The sequence below is a fragment of the Dendrobates tinctorius genome, unplaced genomic scaffold (genome assembly GCF_039654945.1).
Source record: "Dendrobates tinctorius isolate UK_male_01 unplaced genomic scaffold, ASM3965494v1 ptg000107l, whole genome shotgun sequence".
NCBI classification, from domain to species: domain Eukaryota; kingdom Metazoa; phylum Chordata; class Amphibia; order Anura; family Dendrobatidae; genus Dendrobates; species Dendrobates tinctorius.
In genome coordinates, this window is record NW_027361775.1 from 38,833,754 (window position 1) to 38,850,216 (window position 16,463).

At 45.4% G+C, this 16,463-nt stretch overlaps 1 protein-coding gene across 3 annotated transcripts in view; it reads left to right on the forward strand.

Annotated features, from left to right (window-relative positions):
• LOC141100722 (receptor-transporting protein 3-like) overlaps nt 1-16,463 on the forward strand; it is a 37,618-nt gene that overhangs the window by 20,051 nt on the left and 1,104 nt on the right. The window lies entirely within an intron of this gene.

Sequence of the window (16,463 nt, forward strand, 5' to 3'; positions counted from 1 at the left end):
TGGACTACAAAAGTTATTGTGCAATTTGTCCTGAGTACGCTGATACCTGATTTGTGGGGGGGGAATGACTGTTTCGGCGCATGGCAGAGCTCAGAATGGAAGGAGCGCCGTTTGACTTTATCAATGCAAAATTGGCTGGAATTCAGATCAGACGCCATGTCACGTTTGGAGAGTCCCTGATGTACCTAAACAGTGGAAACCCCCTACAAGTGACCCCATTGTGGAAACTAGACCCCCCCAGGGAACTTATCTAGATATGTGGTGAGAACTTTGAACCCACAAGGGCTTTACAGAAGTTTATAACGTACAGCGGTACAATAAAAAATCATATTTTTTCCACAAAAATGATCTTTTCATCCCAATTTTTTTTTTCCCAAGGGTAACAGGACCCTAAAAGTTATTGTGCAATTTGTCCTGAGTACGCTGATACCCCACATGTGGGGGTAAACCACTATTTGGGCGCATGGCAGAGCTTGGAAGGGAAGCAGCGCCATTTGACGTTTTTGGCTGGAATTGAGATCAGACACCATGTCGCGATTGGAAAACCCCTGATGTACCAAAACAGTGGAAACCCCCCACAAATGACACCATTTTGGAAGCTAGACCCCCTAAGGAACTTTTCTAGATGTGTGGTGAGCACTTTGAACCCCCCAGTGCTTCATAGAAGTTTATAACGCCCGGACGTGAAAAAAAAAAATTCGTATTTTTTCCACAAACATGATCTTTTAGTCACCATTTTTTTATTTTCCCAAGGGTATCAGGAGAAATTGGACCCCAAAAGTTGTTGTCCAATTTGTCCTGAGTATGCTGATACCCCATATGTGGGAGGAAACTACTGTATGGGCACACGTCGGGGCTCGGAAGGGAAGCAGTGACGTTTTGGAATGCAGACATTGATGGAATGGTCTGCGGGTGTCATGTTGCCTTTGGAGAGCCCCTAATGTACCTAAACAGTGGAAACCCCCCACAAATGACCCCATTTTGAAAACTAGACCCCCTAAGGAACTTATCTAGATGTGAGGTGAGCACTTTGAACCCCCAAGGGCTTCACAGAAGTTTATAATGCCAGGGCATGAAAATAAAAAAATCGTATTTTTTCCACAAACATGATCAATTAGTCCCCAATTTTTTTATTTTCCCAAGGGTAACAGGAGAAATTGAACCCCAAAAGTTGTTGTCCAATTTGTCCTGAGTACGCTGACGCCCCACATGTGGGAGAAAACTACTGTATGGACACACGTCGGGGCTCGGAAGGGAAGCAGTGACGTTTTGGAATGCAGACTTTGAGGGAATGTTCTGCGGGTGTCATGTTGCCTTTGGAGAGCCCCTATTGTACCTAAACAGTGGAAACCCCCACAAATGACCACATTTTGGAAACGAGACCCCCTAAGGAACTTATCTAGATGTGTGGTGAGTACTTTGAACCCCCAAGGGCTTCACAGAAGTTTATAATGCCAGGGCATGAAAATAAAAAAATCGTATTTTTTCCACAAACATGATCAATTAGTCCCCAATTTTTTCATTTTCTCAAGGGTAACAGGAGAAATTGGAACCCCAAAAGTTGTTGTCCAATTTGTCATGAGTATGCTGACACCCCATATGTGGGAGAAAACTACTGTATGGACACACGTCGGGGCTCGGAAGGGAAGCAGTGATGTTTTGGAATGCAGACTTTGATGGAATGGTCTGCGGGTGTCATGTGCGTTTGGAGAGCCCCTGATGTACCTAAACTATTGAAACTCCCCACAAGTGACCCCATTTTGGAAACTAGAACCCCCACGGAACTTATCTAGATGTGTGGTGAGCACTTTGAACCCCCAAGTGCTTCACAGAAGTTTATAACGCTCAGACGTGAAAATAAAAAAATCATTTTTTTCCACAAAAATGATATTTTTGCCCCCAATTTTTTATTTTCCCAAGGGTAACAGGAGAAATTGGACCCCAAAAATTGTTTTGCAATTTGTCCTGAGTAGGCTGATACCCTACATGTGGGGGTAAAACACTGTTTGGGCGCATGGCAGAGCTTGGAAGGGAAGGAGCACCATTTGACTTTTTCAACTCAGAATTGGCTGGAATTGAGATCAGACGCAATGTTGCATTTGGAGAGCCCCTGATGTGCCCAAACGGTGGAAACCCCCAATTCTAACTCCAACCCTAACCCCAACACACCCCTAACCCTAATCTGAGCCCTAACCCTAACCCTAGCCCTAACCCTAGCCCTAACCCTAGCCCTAATGGAAAAATGGAAATAAATACATTTTTTTAATTTTATTATTTTTCCCTAACTAAGGGGGTGATAACGGGGGGTTTGATTTACTATTTATGGCGGTTTTTATGTTTGGCAGCTGTCGCATGCTAAAAGACGCTTTTTCTTGTAAAAATAGTTTTTGCATCACCACATATTGAGAGCTATAATTTTTCCGTATTTTGACCCACCGAGTCATGTGAGGTCTTATTTTTTGCGGGACGAGTTGACATTTTTATTGGTACCATTTTCGGGCACGTGACATTTTTTGATCGCTTTTTATTCCGATTTTTGGGACGCAGAATGAATAAAAACCAGCGTTTCATGAATTTCTTTTGGGGGAGTGCGTTTACACCGTTCCGCGTGCGGTAAAATTGATAAAGCGATTTTATTCTTCGGGTCAGTACGGTTACAGCGATACCTCATTTAGGTCGTTTTTTTATGTTTTGTCGGTTTTATGCAATGAAAACTATTTTATATAAAAAATTATTTTTGCATCGCTTTATTCTGCGAGCTATAACTTTTATATTTTTTCGCTGATGATGCTGTGTTGCAGCTTGTTTTTTGCGGGACAAGATGACGTTTTCAGCGGTACCATCGATATTTATATGCGTCTTTTTGATCGCGCGTTATTACACTTTTTGTTTAGCGGTATGATAATAAATCATTATTTTTTGCTTCGTTTTTTATTTTTTAAGGGGTTCGCTAAAGGGGTTAACTAATGGACAGTTTTATAGGGCGGGTTGTTACGGACGCGGCGATACCTAATATGTGTACTTTTATTGTGTTTTTTTTTTTTTTTTTATTTCCAAAAAATGGATTTATTTGGGGGAATATATTTTTTTTTTTTTTCTAATTTATTTGGCGATTTTTTTTTTTTTAATCATTTTAACACTTTTTTTTAATTTTTTTTAACTTTATTAAATAGTCCCAGGTGGGACATCACTGTCCTGTGACAGATCGCTTTGCAGGCACTGAGGAAGCCAGCTTCCTGCAGGCCCCCAAAAGCCCCCGTCGCCATCTTGGATTCAGGGGCCAGCAGTAAAGGAGCCCCTCGCAGCAGCGCTGCACATTGCGCTGCCGTGGGGGGCTCAGGGAAGCACGGAGGGAGCCCCCTCCCTGCCGATGCTTCCCTTTAACCCCCGGTACACCGCGATCGTGTTTGATCGCGGTGTGCAAGGGGTTATCGTGTCGGGGGCGGTCCGTGACCGCCCCTGACACATTGTGCCGGGTGTCAGCTGTGATAATCAGCTGACACCCGGCCGCGATCAGCGGCGGTCACCACGTGGGCGCCGCTGATCGCGGTAGACGTACTATCCCGTCCATGGGCATAGGGGCCCGGGTCCCATGGACGGGATAGTACGTCTGATGTCAGAAAGGGGTTAAAGGGATCCCCGGTATGGAAGTGAGGACAATTCCCCTCAGCGTTCTGGTTCTGACCCCAGGCTGACGGGATGATGTGGAATATTAGGGGTAGTAGTCCGGTGGCTCTGGCTGATGGGATGATGTGGGATATTAGGTGGAGTAATCTGGTGGCTCTGGCTGATGGGATGATGTGGGATATTAGGGGTAGTAGTCCGGTGGCTCTGGCTGACGGGATGATGTGGGATATTAGGGGTAGTAGTCCGGCGGCTGTGACGGGATGATGTGGGATATTAGTGGAAGTTGTCCAGTGGCTATGGCTGACGGGATGATGTGGGATATTAGGGGTAGTAGTCTGGTGGCTTTGAAGGGATGATGTTGGATATTAGTAGTCTGGTGGCTCTGGCTGACGGGACGATGTGGGATATTAGGGGTAGTTGTCCGGTAGCTCTGGCTGACGTGATTGTGTGGCATATTATAGTGAATATGGCTATGCGGAGTGTGCGGGGCTATACACTCAGGTATATATATATATATATATAGATACATTCATTATAATTTGTTGTAACTAACCGTAGTTAGTTACTATGCCCGGGCAGTGCCGGACTCTTCAGCTAGTAATAATATAATAATATTTTTCACCAGAATAACAGTTCCAAAATTAGTTTGGTCAGATTGCTCCCAAGTTGATGGACATATTTGGTCTAAGGTTATCTAGTCTATCCCACCTGCAGTAGGCACTGCTCACAGGGGTGGCACTAGCCTCTGGTATATTCTTGCCCTGGTTACTGGAAACATTAGGCCGGTGCCTGTCTCTGGAATTATGTTACTTCTTCTACACGCTTGCTTCTTGCATGCCAAAAACATTTGCAGAATAAATTTAAAAGGATGCAATCACCAGAAAATGATCTGTTGTGTGATCAGATTTTTCTGTTGCATGCATTTTTTTTTTAAATTGGCAATTATTTTTTTTCATATCATAATATTTATACAAAAAAAAAAAGCAAAACTAATCCTGCAATTTTCACACTGGCATGGGGCTTTATTGTCTGTTTCTAGTCATCTAAGGAAGAGTTTTCAGCAAGGTTCCTTATAAGAGGCAGGATTACAATGATGGGTAACGCCTCAATTCAAATCTAAAAAATAGATTTAAAAAAAAAAAAAAAATAGAATAAAAAATTAAATAATGGGTCATTTTCTAATGATAGCTTCTCTTTAAGAGCATTCCCTTATAACACTGTTTAAAAACTACAGTCCACAAAGGTGATGCATTATTAAGAAGATTCCTTCAATTAACTTGTAGCGACAGCATACAGACATTTGAAGAAGAAAACGTGTAATATTTGAAAATTTTTCATGAGAAGGAGTGCTATAGACAAGGATATTACAGCTTTCCAGTGTTGTGTCCACCTGTAGACATGTCACTTGTCTGCTGTTAGGATAATTCACCCGTCTGTTTCATAATTTATGCATGCACAACAATGCCCAGACCAATCACAGATTTTCTGACATGAACTAACAACCTCATATGAGGCCAATCGCTTGGCTCAGAAGAGGAGACTCACGGTTGTTTGACACCGTGGTTCAAATATAGACTGTTAAGGGCAAACGTGAATTTAGCCAAAGTCTAAGTTTCTAGCTAGCCTTTGGTGAACCAATCTTTAGTACTATGCAAAACGCCTTTAAGGAGTTTCTGAAACACTCCAGAAGCAATACACTGTCACTGGCTCCTTTGCAACATTTTTTTTTTAAAGTGGAATCTATCAATACGATCAATTTCCCAAAACCGTCTATATGGGCATGTAGATTATAGAAAGTTGAATAAAACAGTACCTTGATATCTGCTATCCAATGTCTTATTCCAGAGAAATCCACTTTTTTATGTAAATGAGCTGCAATATCTATAGGCCGGAAACTGATATGCATTATTTCTGCCTCTTGATCTTTTTTTTTTTTTTTTTTTTTTTAAATAAAAAGCGCCTTATCGCACACAGATCAGAACTAACACAGTAACACAGTAAGGGCTCATACTCATTTTCAACAAAAACGGACGAGTGCAATCCGAGAAAAACTAAGATTGCACGCTGACCAATGTTATTCAATGGGTGACATCTCATCTGCAATTTTTTTTTTAGCTGAAATTGGACTGAGAAAAAAATCGCATCATGCTGCAATTTTCTGCATATCTCTGACGAGACTCGCCAATGCAAGTCAATGGATGCGAGAAAAAAAATTGCACAGCACTCGCACCATGCGCGTGCTGTCCGATTTTTACGCACTGGTGTCCTTAGAAAAGCCGGCAATCCATGTGCGGTGTACAGTAAAACCACACTGACAGGTTAGAATAGATTAAATATATACAGGGTGGGCCATTTATATAGATACACCTGGGTGGGCCATTTATATGGATACACCTGGGTGGACCGTCTTCAAAATGGCCGCTATGGTCACCACCCATCTTGAAAAGTTTTCCTCCACCCATATACTAATGTGCCACAAACAGGAAGTTATTTTTGCAAAAGGAGCATCTATGAAATATTAATGTCACTTTTATGTTGAGGTGCCCATACTTTTGCACCGGTCAAATTTTGTTTAAATGCAGATTGCACATTTTCTGTTAGTACAATAAACCTCATTTGAATCCAGAAATATAACTGAGTCCATCAGTTATTAGATACATGAAACTGAAATAGCTGTTGCAAAAACCAAAATTGTTATAAAGAAAAAAGGTTAACATTAATAGGGGTGCCCAAACTTTAACATATGACTGTATATATATATGTATTTATACTGAATAGATAGAAGAAAAGCCGGTAATACATCCGCCGGGTTCTGTAAAATCACTGCTGGAGCCGACAGGATAGAAGAGATGGTTTACATACAGTAAATACAAATGGAATAGCTAGATACTGTATATAGATGTTAGTGACAAATATAATTAGCACAGTGTGTGTGCAAATTACTGGACATGTATTTAATTAATAAAAGATTAATTTTCCCAAAAAAAATGGCGTGGGCTCCTGCACAATTTTCAGAATCAGCAGCTTGCGAGCAGGGCCCTCATTCCTCTTGGTATCTATTTTCATCCGTGTTTATTGTTTTGCTGTATTGTCTATTGTCTGTGCAAGTCCCCTCTAAAATATAAAGTGCTGTGGAATATGTTGGCGCTAGAGAAATAAAATTATTATTAATCAGCAGAGGATAAGCCAACCGCTGGGGGCCAATGTTTCTAGCCTGGGAAGGGGATAATACCCATGGAGCTTCCCAGGCTATTAATATCAGCTCACAGCTGTTTAACTAGCCTTTACTGGCTATTAAAATGGGTGACACAAAAAAAATGATGTGGGGTCCCACAACTATTACCCCACTTGCTACCGCTACAGGGCAAGTGGGAAGAGCAGAGGCTAAGTGCCAGAATCGGTGCATCTTACACATGCGCCGCTTCTGGGGTGACTGAGAGCCGATGTTTTGAGACAGGGAGGGGGCGATATTCATGGCCCCCTCCTAGGTTATTAATATCAGCCTGCAGCTGTCTGCATAGCCTTTGCTGGCTATTAATTATAGGGGGACCCCACGCCATTTTTTTCGGGAAAATAATCTTTTATTAATTACATACATGTCCAGTAATCTGCACACACTGTACTAATTGTATTTGTCACTGACATCTATATACAGTATCTACTTATTCCATTTGTCTTTACTGTATGCAAACCATCTCTTCTATCCTGTTGGCTCCTGCAGTGATTTTATAGAACCCGGCGGATATATTACCGGCTTTTCTTCTATCTCTCTATTCATTATTAATACATATATGTGTGTGTGTGTGTGTCACTGATAGAATATATATATATATATATGTGTATATATCTATTCTCTTCTAACCTATCAGTGTGATTTTTCTGTATACGCACACGCATTGCCGGCTTTTCTTCTATCTATCAATTATATATATATGTGTGTGTATTTGTTTTGACTTATATTTCCCTTGAAAACCATGTGTAAATAACAGAGAACTGCTGTATGTAAAAGCTCATGTTAAAATCGGATAGCAATCGCAATGCACTCGGAAGTAAATTGGCTGCTAGGTGTGAAATCGCATTGTACTCGCATGACACTCCTCCATTTTTTCGGTCCAGATTACGGACCGTTTTTTTTCTCATATATGGGTATGTACCCTAACAAGTGGAAGTTTGTCTCATTACATACATTTGCAGCAATTGTCCTTTCATCTGCTGCAGAGCTGTATCTGATTATAAGTAATATAGTGTAGGGTTCTAGCAGGTTCTCAGGATGCAGTGACAAGACACGAGACAGGGTATGACTTGTATAATAAACTTTTATAAATTGAAGCCACTAGGGCTATACTGAACAGACAAAAATGGGGGAGCAAGCAATCTGTCCTCGCAGGGACTCAATGAACTAAACAGTACTTTTTGTGTAACTGCGAGTAACCCGGCTAGTCCGGGTGACGGAGGCCAGACTATGGCCAAACTATAACACTTATTTTCTAAAGTCCACTTATCCTTCCATGCGTCGCTCGGGATTGCAGATGCGGCCGCTTAGAGGTCGTTGATGAGGCTGCCTTGATGCCTCGATCTTCCGGGAAGGTTTGGGCTCGTCGGGCCCTGAAGAAACTGTACCGGTGGGGCGCAACAGGCCCTGAAGAAACAATGCGGGTGGGGCGCAACAGGCCCTGAAGAAACGGTGCCGGTGGGGCGCAACAGGCCCTGAAGAAACGGTGCCGGTGGGGCTCAACAGGCCCTGAAGAAACGGTGCCGGTGGGGCGCAACAGGCCCTGAAGAAACGGTGCCGGTGGGGCGCAACAGGCCCTGAAGAAACGGTGCCGGTGGGGCGCAACAGGCCCTGAAGAAACGGTGCCGGTGGGGCGCAACAGGCCCTGAAGAAACGGTGCCGGTGGGGCGCAACAGGCCCTGAAGAAACGGTGCCGGTGGGGCGCAACCAGCCCTGAAGAAACGGTGTCGGTGGGGTGCAACAGGCCCTGAAGAAATTGTGCTGATGGGGGCGCGGTAATGATGCAGTCTCTAAATATAACCGTTCGCCAACCTCTGCTCAGGGTCCCTTAGAAAACCGGACGGGGGCCTCTACTGCCGCCTGTAGCGAGGTGGCACCCCCTGGGGCCGGTGATGACAGGGCCGCAGCTGTGAGAGAAGGCAGGGGGGCAGTGTCCTGACCGCTGTAAAGGAATGGCCTGTTGTTGCAGCTGTCACTTGAGGTAGTAGCCATGTCACAACAGGGTGGGAAGCAGCGGGAGTCGCTGTATGCGACCGTATGCGGGGAGCGGCCGCCGGTGCAAGTCTCTCACATGTCACTAGTCGGTGAGTCCGCAGCTTCCCTTTCGGTCTCTCCACAACACACCGTCTGCTCCCTCGGTCCTCTCTGTCTCACACGGCTTCCTGTCTGTAGTCTGGCTCTCTGTCAACTGCCACTTCAGCGCGCCCCCTGCTCCTTTTAAGCTTGCCCCGCCCCCTGTTTCCCTGACAACTTCATTCAAGTCTTTCCTTTTACTGTCCTCCCAGTGTCGTTCCCTCAGGAACCCTGATGGCAGTCCCCTGGGTACCTGCCCATTCACTGTCTGGGAGTCCTCCTCCCCACAATAGTACAGCAGATTTGAACCTTGTCTCATTACAAACACAAGTACATTTGTAGTTGTCTTCCCATAGTGCTGTCAGCTCTGCTGTACTGCCTCTCCCCTCCCACAATGGAAGCTGAAGCACTGAGAAGACTGCAGCTGTAAATGTTTTTGTAATGAGGGAAACTTCACTTCTGCTGTACTGTATTATCTCTGCTGTTCTGTTATGTCAGATTTTACTCCAGAGCTGTGATTGAGAGCAAAGCGTTAGTCATTACTTGTCTCACACTGGTTACTCCCCCTTTAATTTAAAATCTCTGTAGGTGGATTCTCAAGGAGATCAGTGTCCAGCCCATAGATCTTAACAGCTCATTTACTTATAAAAATATGTGGATTTCTCTGGAATAAGACATTGGATCGAAGATATCATTTGCTTCAACTTTCTTTGACCTATATGCCCATATAGATGGCTTAGGGAGGGTTGATCTTTGCTGACAAAATTTCTTTCACCCATTTATAACTTTGGACGTATAGGTACTGTAAGTCGAAGGTCGCCTTTCTCTATATGATGTGGGCTCCGGCAATGTGCCTACAACTTTACGGCACATGTCAGATGACTTGAATTTTTTTTTCACCAACTAAATAAAAAAGAACCTATACGTGCTTGATATGTACAAATTCATAATGACCTGAAGAATCATGATGGCAGGTCAGTTTTAGCATTTAGTGAGCATAGAAAAAAAAATTAAAAAACAATTGTAGAATTGCACATTTTTTGTAATTTTAGCACACTTTGAATTTTTTTTCTCCTGTTTTCCAGTACATTCTATGGCAAAACCAATCGTGTAATTCAAAAGTTTAACTGGAAGGGGAGCAAAAATACGTAAAAACGCAAGGTAGTGAAGGGGATAAAAGTGTTCAGACTTGCAGATCCAGGACTCTCCTGATGTTCTCTTTATTAAAAGGTAGTGTGTTGACACATGTCAAACACTTGTACGGATGGCTGTTAAAGAGACTGTCAGGACAGGATGACTGTTCAAACTAAATACCGCCGCTCAGTTGTTCACGGTGGAGTCAATCATTTAAATACACCTTCACACCTGCTTGTTTTCCCTCAATTTCCATCTTTGAGAGCTCTGGCTACATAGGATCAGAGAAATGTTGTTGATGGAGGGAAAACAAACAGGTGAGAAGGTGTATTTAAATGATTGGCCCCGCTGTGAAGCATCGAGCGCCTGTACTTGGTTTCAATGCAGTAGCGTAGATACCGAGGGGGCAGTGGCACAGGGCCCCACTCTCTGAGGGGGCCCACCCGGCACTACACTATGTAACTGTATCGGCGAGCACATCTCACTGTTTCAGTTATATTCTGCAGCAGAGCAAGGAGAATCAATCTCCCTACTTTCCACCCAGCTGCTATGGGGCCCCTGAGCAGGCGGTGGGGTCACGGTGCCAGCAGTGGCCCCCCGCCCATCATTGTAGGGTCAACTGTATCGGCATCTAGCCAATGCAGCTGACCGCATTGATGATAGAAGGAGCATTACGCTCCCTCTCCCATCATCCCTCTCTCAGCATCTGACGCAGACACTGACAGAGGGCGCGATGACTTCACTACCTGGCGCCCGCTGTCAGGAGATGAGCGAGAGCTCGGAGCAGAGCAGGAATCAGGAGGAAAAGAGGTGAATATTTATTATTTTTTTAATGGGGCTGCATTATAATACAGAGGCTGCCTATGGGGGTGCATTATAATATAGAGGCTGCGTATGGGGAGTGCATTATGATATAGAGGTTGCCTATGGTGGTGCATTATAATACAGAGGCTGTCTATGGTGCTGCTTTATAATATAGAGTCTGCCTATGGGGGTGCATTAGTCAAACAACTGAAAAAGAAAGAGCGCAATAGGGTCTTACCCGAGTAGAGATTGATATAAAATCAAATCATTATACTCACCTTATATAGGGGAGATTCAGACATATAGAAGTAAGTAGTCAGCCTGCTGCACATCCAAAGGGGATGTCATCCCCTGAGGAAGAAGTATAAACTTCGAAACGCGTTGGAAAATAAAAATACATTTAACAATATCTGGAAGGAATGATCTGTCAAGCAGCGCATGTTTAATCCATTAACTTTCTCCTATGGGGGTGCATTATAATACAGAGACTGTTTATTGTGCTGCATTATAATACAAAGGCTGCCTATGGGGATGCACTATAATATAGAGGCTGCTTATGGGGAGTGCATTATAATATAGAGGCTGCTTATGGGGGTGCATTATAATAACGAGGCTGCCTATGCGGGTGCATTACAATATAGAGGCTGCCTATGGGGAGTGCATTACAATATAGAGGCTGCCTATGGGGAGTGCATTATAATATAGAGGCTGCCTATGCGTGTGCATTATAATATAGAGGCTATACACACCTCTATATACACACGGAGCTGAGCCGTGTGTGTACGAGGTGGACGGAGCAGAGCCGCGTGTGTACGAGGTGTGCGGAGCGGAGCCGCGTGTGTACGAGGTGGACGGAGCGGAGATGTGCGTGTATTATGGCATGGGGGGCCCCATTTGAAAGTTCGCACCGGGGCCCATAACTTTGTTGTTACGACACCAAGTGTGGAGATTACAGTAATGGGGCCATCAGAGTGTTGGAGCCATTAAATAGTTTGGGGGGATATTAAGGGGTTAGTATGTATACAGTAAGGGGGCATTATACTGTGTATAAGAGAGCATCATACTGTGTATAGGGAAGCTGTACAGAGGGGGACTCGGGACATTATTAAATGTAAAGTCTGCACTTATTATTATAGGGGAACTTTGGTAACTGTGACTGGTAAAGGGGCACACACAGGGCAATATTACTTTTTAGGGGACAACATGTGGGTACTTTTCTAGGGCACTTGCACCAAGCATTACTATGTTCTAGGGTTGCTTTAGAATTTAGAAGGCACAGAGAACCACTCAGTATGTGCAGTAAAAAGGACACATATGGCAGCAGCCGCTCAGTATTGGGGTATCAGCAGGATAAGGAGTTTGTGCAGGTTGGGAATAGATGTGGACAGGGTTGAAAATATGAGAAGTGAAATGTGTCTGTGGCGCCCCAGGGGGTTCGGTCGCCACAGAGGTACTGCACCTCATCCAGAGGTGTAGTATCCGACTTCCCAGGTAAGGTGAAAACACCTGACAGTACTCTACTCCTGCATCCAACACCCACCCTATAGCAGCAGGGCATCTGGATGGACCCCACGGGAGGAGGATCTCAACTCTGCCTGGGTGGTGAAAGGGTGTTAAGAGTTGGGTGGAGCTTAGGTTAAGAGCGGGAGAACTGTAGGAAATTAGATTCTAGTGATGGGCAGTCCGTCTCTTTTTGGTGATCTGGCTCACTCGGCTTCGCTCACCAAAAAGAGTTGGCTCTTTTTGGCTCAAAAAGAGGCTCTTCTTGCAAAAAGTTCTACTTTCCCCACTTTTATCACTCCAGTCTCTTAACTATAAAGCCTGGGCCTCATTATACAGCTGTACAGGGGTCTAGTGAAGGCTTTTTTTGCCATTTCCTCAGAGTGGAAGCTCCTGGGATCAGGCCCTCACTCCTGTCCGTATTGCTGTTTTGTGTTATCCTCTAATATCTGATATTTGTCCATGTGTTCTACATTAGTCAGTGCTGTGACATCTGCCGGCACTGATTATTCTAAGGGTATGTGCACACGTTGCGGATTTGCTGCAGATCCACAAGTGATTTACAGTACAATGCTATTCTATGGGGGAAAAAAACGCTGTGCACATGCTGCAGAAAAATCCAAGCGGAAACGCAGCAGTTTATTTTCCGCAGCATGTCAATACTTTGTGCGGATTCCGTGGCGTTTTACACCCATTCCATTATAGGAATCCGCAGGTGTAAAAACGCAGGCGATATCCGCACAAAATCCACAATAAATCTACATAAAAACCTCACGGATTTAGACCTGCAGATTCTGCCAAGAGATGCAGATTCCGCACAGAAAATTCCACACAGCAATCCGCAACATGTGCACATACCCTTATACAGTAAGTAAATCCTTGGAGACATGTTCCAGGTTCTTACAGAGTAACTATGATATCTGCACCATACATGGCACCCCTTACCTACCAATTCTGATATGCATGGCCCCCTCATCCCCAATCCTGGTATGCATGGTACCCCTCATCGCCCAATCCTGGTATGCGTGGTCACCTCACCCCCAAGCCTTCCACAAAATGGCGCCGGAAAGCGCAGACTGCACATGCGCCGATTCCGGCCCAACAACCCGTCCTCTCCTGTCATCACCGCCAGGCGCAAGACCCCGCGGCAACACCGAATTGGTAAGGCCTGTTTCATACCTCCGTCACCGATGGTCAGTTGAAATCCGCCAAAGGTTGAAACCAGCTGATTCGTGACGGACGGATGTCAGCAGAGCACGTAGGATGAAGGATCCTTGGGAGAAGCAATGCTGCCAAATTTAAAGTGACTGCGGCGGTCGAGAATTGCATGTAGATCGCGTGAGGTGGAGCGCGACAGGGAGAGGGACATCGCAGGAGCTGGAGAAGCGCGATCGGGAGAGGGATATTGCGGGAAGTGGAGCGCGATCGGGATCGGGATATCGTGGGAGCTGGAGTAGCGCGATCGGGAGAGGGATATCGCGGGAGGTGGAGCGCGATCGGGATTGGGATATTGCGGGAGGTGGAGCTCGATCGGGAGAGGGTTATCGCGGGAGGTGGAGCGGGATCGGGAGAGGGATATCGTGGGAGGGACGGGTGAGTTGGAGCGCGATGAGAGAGATTTTATCGGGTTAATGCTGAAATTAGCGGACCGTCAAAGCAAGAAAACATTGCAGGGTCTGTTTCATCCACCCGGGAGCCGCTAAAATCTTGGCGGATCCGTAAAAAAACGGGTGGGACGGACGACCGTCAGTCAAGATCCGCCAATAATGTAAGTCTATGAGGGAAAAAAACGAATCCGCCCCTTTTTTGGTGGATTTTGACTGAAGGGAAAAAACGGATGTGTGAAACAGGCCTAAGGTGTTCAGTGCTTACGCATACCGCGATCGCCAGGGGGAGTGCGTCTACCGTGATCTTGTGGGGGGTGCGTCACTCTGTCTGGAGCCAGACTGCGCAGGTGCGTCGCACTTGTGCAGTCTATAAAGGCTTCGGACTGAGTGATGCTTAGAGCGTTATATTATACATATACCCCGGATCTGTCCACAGAGTTTCGCTGCCTTAGATTTATATTATTACTTTCCCACTGTAGAGCAGCAGGAACTACAGAAAATAATGAGAGGTGTAAGATGGCTGTCAATGCCTGACCTCAGCGCCTCTGCTCATCCTGCAGCTGCCGGACATCCACTGTTATGTCAGTGACACTGACAGTCTGTGTGACTGCACATTGTGATCGATCACAGATCATGTGTGTGCACTCACTACACTGAGCAGCCAATCACAGTACAGCTATGTGTTCATGTGGGAGGAGCCCAGTCGCAAGTCAAAGCCTTGCCAGTCACTCCCCACTTGTACTCACTGCTCTAAGTCTCCTCCTCAGCTCCTCCCAGCCCCCAACCAGGCAGGAAGAAGCTACACAAACAGCAGGGGAAAAAAAAAATTGGCTCCGCTCCCAGTGGTGAGCCGACTCCCATCGGTCACATGAAAGAGCTGGCTCTTTGTCTCGGTTCGTTCACGAACGACACATCACTATTAGATTCGGTTCCCCTCAGGGAGAGAAGTGAGAGGACGTGTGTCCAGCAGCTCCTGTGCTGGAGGAGCTGCTGGGAAGGACAGAGACTGAGGAAAGCTCCCTGGAAGAGGGAAGGGATCCCAGAGGCACGGTACAGCGACCATACTGTCCGTGGGGCTCGTTCCATGCTGATAGCCATCAGGTGGAGGGATCAGGTCGCACTATAGGGACTGGCCCTATAACTAGTGGAGTGAACAACAGACTCAGCTAGATAAACCAGAGGCTGTGAGCATTGCAGGTACTGCAGCCAAATCTACAAATACATCGCTGAAAAGGCAGACACATAGGATCCAGGGACCTAGAGGTTATGCCTGACAAGATATGAGTCTGCTGGCTTAGGACACTGTTTGTGAAGGTGCTGGAAGGAGGGAGGAAATCAGCACAGGGAGACGGCCAGGAAAGGAACACACTGAAGGGAGTTCTAGAAAGGTGTTCTCCATCTACCTTGAAGTTTGCTGGACCCCTCACCTGGAGGACATAACACTAAGCAGGCAGCTGTGTGTGCCAGAACTGTAAGTAAAGCTTTTGGAACTACATGCAATTGTGTCTTCTGCCTCCTTCTTGCTTCACCAACTCAGCACTGCTACAACCTTTACCTCACACTACATCATCATCTCCCTTAACATCTACTGCAACTGCCCTGGGATGACAGCTCTGCCTGTGGAGAGCTATTCCAACTTTGCTGCATCCTACCATCCATCCTACAGGATCTCCACTGCAGCGCTGGTCCCTAGTTGATCAGATACCACAGGTGGCGTCATGAATTTATCTACACATAAACTTTATTCCTCACTTTTCATGGACGCTCATATCCATGGACCGGGTCACTGCTGCCGTGACACATCCCTTTAAGACACCGGCCTAGTACCGAGTAACCCCCAGCCCTGGGGGCACTCCATGTCCTTGTCGTAATCTCTGCAGCAGAGTCCTGGCTGGAAGAAGTTGTCATGTCGGTCGGGACCAGATGGAAAAGATATCAAAAGTAAATGATTCCATCAGAAAGAACATCAGCGGTAAGTTACTATCTGTAGCTCTGCTGTAATCTATTATATGTTCCGTAGGACTGGTAATTACCACTGACCATATGGCGGTAATATCAATATTGATCTTTATATAGAGATTATTTTCAGCAACAGCGCGGTCATCTGCTGAGGTTCTCCTCCACTATTAGGGTGCGTCACCCAGTTGTAATTAGGGTTACCTGGTTAGGTGCCCACTCAGATGTTTGGCCCCCAAACCTTTCAGTGGTCATTCTGTGCTAACACAGTCCCTTTAAGTCCCATCTACAGATGTTGTGGCACTATGCTCAGGCTGTCCAGTCAAGTAATATGTTGGGTACCACAGTTATGGTCTCTTCTGTCTGACACATTCACCTGAAGGATGATCTCCTGCATCACTGTTCTTGCTGTTATTTATCAACAGCAGATGTGACAGCTCCTGAGATACTGGCTTACCAACTCCTTCTGTATGTGCCAGGGGTGTCCAGACTGTATGGGTAATGGAAATAAAATACAGTTCAAAACATAC